This window comes from Myotis daubentonii, chromosome 6 (assembly GCF_963259705.1).
Source record: "Myotis daubentonii chromosome 6, mMyoDau2.1, whole genome shotgun sequence".
NCBI classification, from domain to species: domain Eukaryota; kingdom Metazoa; phylum Chordata; class Mammalia; order Chiroptera; family Vespertilionidae; genus Myotis; species Myotis daubentonii.
In genome coordinates, this window is record NC_081845.1 from 93,320,628 (window position 1) to 93,324,193 (window position 3,566).

The 3,566-nt window shown below is 55.2% G+C and overlaps 1 non-coding gene across 1 annotated transcript; it reads left to right on the top strand.

Annotated features, from left to right (window-relative positions):
* Window positions 1–1,414: 1,414 nt before the first annotated feature.
* LOC132237855 (U2 spliceosomal RNA) lies at window positions 1,415–1,605 on the top strand. The gene has a single exon (XR_009453670.1). It is a non-coding gene; the product is annotated as a U2 spliceosomal RNA (small nuclear RNA).
* The last annotated feature ends 1,961 nt before the right edge of the window (window positions 1,606–3,566 follow it).

Genomic DNA, 3,566 nt, shown 5'->3' on the forward strand with positions numbered 1-3,566 from the left:
CCTCACAGGCCTGGCCCTAGTCCTGCCCAGACCATAACGGTCGGTGGTGGTGATGACAAGTAGGAGACGGCGAAGACGACCGTCCGCCTCGTGGGCGGGTAGAGTGAGCTGCACGAGGTAATTCACACGCGCGCGGCGCTCAGCCCACGGGCTGGGGCCGGGACGGGCTCGGGCCGCAGGGGCGATCAGGCTTTCCCCGCCGCCGACCGAGTTTCAGTCTGGCCCCGCGGTGACCTTCTGGCTCTTCTGAGGTCCGAGGAGAGAACTGTAAACTCCCCGGCCACGCGGAGGCTCCGTGAGAAAGGAGGGCGGGGAAGGTGCACGCCGGCCGGGCAGCCGGCGGCCTTGGCCCAGAGGGAAACTGGGAGGGACGGGGACCAGGCCGGGGGCGGGAACGGGGAGGGGTTGCGCGTGGGGGTGAGGTGTGCGTGGGGGGCGAGCCGAACCCACCGACTGGCCGTGATGCCCAGAGCGTCCCCAAGCAGTCCTCCCTCCTCCCCCATCGCCCACCTTCCCCCCTCGCTCCGGCCCGGAGCCTCGTAGCGGCGGCTGCTCTGACTCGGCCTGCCCCGAGCACAGGTTCTCGGCTCCGGCGTTTACCGAGTGAGCACCGGGCCAGCCGGGACCCGGAGGCGAGTGCCGACGAGGGCGGCGAGCGGTGCGCTTGACCTGAACGACGGGGTGGGACGAGTGACCCAGGCGTGGACGGGGCGAAGGGAAACGCCGTCACGGCGGAGGGAGCTGCAAGTGCGGAGCCCAGGAGGCGGAGGCGGTGCCTGCACCGAAGCCCCGCGAGACGCCGGGGCTGGAGAGGGGAGAAGCCCTCCGGGGGCCCCGCGGGGGCCTTCCCACCGCACACGCCCGGGCCGCCCTCCGGGAAAGCCCCCCTCCGGACCTCGCGCTCCCCGGACTCGGAAGGAGCGCCTTATGGGACAGGGCAGGTTCGGAGCTCGGCTCTCCGCCGGGCGGGCGGCCAAGTCGCCCGCAATACAGACAGCCTGGGCGTCCCTAGCGCCTTGTCTGTCTTCAGGAAACCCCTCTGCCAGCAGCCCGCCCGGCGCGAATCCCCTCACACTCTGTCCTTCCTCTGAGCCTGTACCACCAGCTCGGGTTCAGAGCCGCGGCGCGGGGAGAGTCCGCCCGCCGCAGCCACGCCTCCAGGGGCGGGGCATGCAAATTAGAAATGCCGTTTGCCGCTCAACCTCCCGCAAAGGACGGCGCCACAGAGACATAAAATTTATCTTTAAAAATATAGAGGATTAAAAAAATCGGCACAAGAGTCTACCATCTGGTGAGTGCCATGGTGCTGCCAAAGAAGCAAAGGAAGTGAGACCTGGACTGCCGGTGATCTGGATCACCGTGAGTGCAATGTGGGTGGTGGGGGAAGGGAGCCGGCGCGGGCGAGACAGGCAGCATCGCTTCTCGGCCTTTTGGCTAAGATCAAGTGTAGTATCTGTTCTTATCAGTTTAATATCTGATACGTTCTCTATCCGAGGACAATATATTAAATGTATTTTTGAAGCTGGGAGTTGGAGTAGGAGCTTGCTCCGTCCACTCCACGCATCGACCCGGTATTGCAGTACCTCCGGGAACGGTGCACCCTCTCGAGGGAAAAAGTCGCTGGTGCAAAGGCAGAACTGTCTAGAGTATGCAGAAGCTTCCCTCCTCCCCAGGGACTTGAGGAGTGGGTAACATCACCAGTTAATCACCAAGGGCGTCGTTTGGGGGCTAGTGTCTCTGCGGCCTTCGAGCTACCTGCCTGGGCTGGCTGTGTCTGGGTGGTGTAGTGCGGTGTGTAAGGCAGCAAATCTGTCAGTCAGTAGTCAAACGTCCCAAAGAGCCACACTGAAGAGTTTGAATCTCATTTCCCACCCCTGAAATATGCATCGTGTTATACCAGCAGCTTTGCTTTGTGACACTTTAGATTATAATGAGGCTCTTTGCAACAGAATTTGTTGAACTTGCAAAAGACATGAACTTTGATACCACATAAGCACATAAGTTCCAGGAGGGCAGGGGCTCTATGTTTTGTTCTGTGTCATGTAGCCAGCATCTAGCACAATATCTGGCATACAGGAAGAGCTTCATTGTTGAATAAATGAACAGACTTGAGTTTGAATGTTACTTCATCCCTTTTAAGCTATGTGACACCCAGTCATTAACTTTAGAATAAGTGTACTCATGAATTTATTTTTAAAAACATCTGTTGCATGCTTCCTGAGAGCCAAGCACACTGTGCTAGGCACCGGGGACCTCCAGGGCAGAAGATACGCCCCTGCCCTCAAGGAACTCAAGCCTCTAGTTTGGGGACTGGTACGAGAAGTAAGTTGGACAGAACAGCCCATGTGCAAGCCCAGAGCTGCTAGTAGATCCAAAAGCTAGAGGCATAGGATGTCCGCCTGGGCCAGATGTTCACGGGCCTCGCATGCCCATGGAATTTAGGGAATGTGAACTTGACTGTCCAGGCTACCACTGAGAGACTGGAAAGTGGGAAGAGTCCAGAACAGACCTGCATTTTAGAAAACCCATTCAGGCAACCCTGGGTAGAAAAGTAAGCAAGAAGACCCAGTTACTGCTCTTATCCAGTTGGAGGGTGGTAAGGGCCAGAGTAAGGCACTGGCCATGAGACATGGCCCCAAGAGGATGGATATGAGAGTGACCAAGAAAAGCCAATCAATTGGACTTGGAGACTGATTAGATATGGGGCGAGATGGAGGAGTCAAAGGTGACCATGCAGAGAGAAGATACAAAGGCCTTAGCCATGGCTAGGGCCATGGGGATAGAGGAGGAGTAGATATGAGAGTATGAAGGAGAGAGAATCTACTGGATTTGATGATGGGTTGTGCATGAGGTGGTTGAGAGGGAGGGAGCAAGTCATTCTAGATTCCTAAATCTCTGTCTTAGGTAATAAGGTCAGTGAGTCAGATAATATGAAAAGACCCTAGTGGGGTAGCTCAGTTGGTTAGAGCATCGTCCCAGTACACCAAGGTTGTAGGTTCAATCCCCAGTCAAGACACATACAAGAATCAACCAATGAATGCATAAACAAGTGGAACAACAAATTGATGTTTCTCTCTCTCCCTCTCTAAAAAAAATAATCATCAGTAAACAAGTATGGGAAGAGAAGCAAGTTTGGAAAGCTTTGGACAAGTTACCTGACCTTTCTGAGCCTGAATTTCTACACATGCAAAACAAGAATAATAACATCTACCTCTCAGAGTTGCCATGAGGATTAAGTAACCTGGGAAATTGCAGGGCATAGAGTAGGTAGATGCTCAAGAAACACTTTGGGTGACACTAATAACAGTTCTTGCTTATGTGCCAAGCACGTAATCCTCACAACGCCCCGATAAGGTAGGTACTGTTATTATCCCTATCTTACTAACCTGGGCACTGAAGCACAGAGAGGTACAGAAACGTGGCCAAAGTCACCCAGTTAGTGAGTGGCAGAGTGTACTTCCCTAGCCTCTGTACTCGATGCCTTATTCTTTCTTGGGCCTATCACTCGGCTTGAGGGAGGAAGAGAGGAAACGGCAGGAAGAATGGACAGCAGACCTGATCAATAA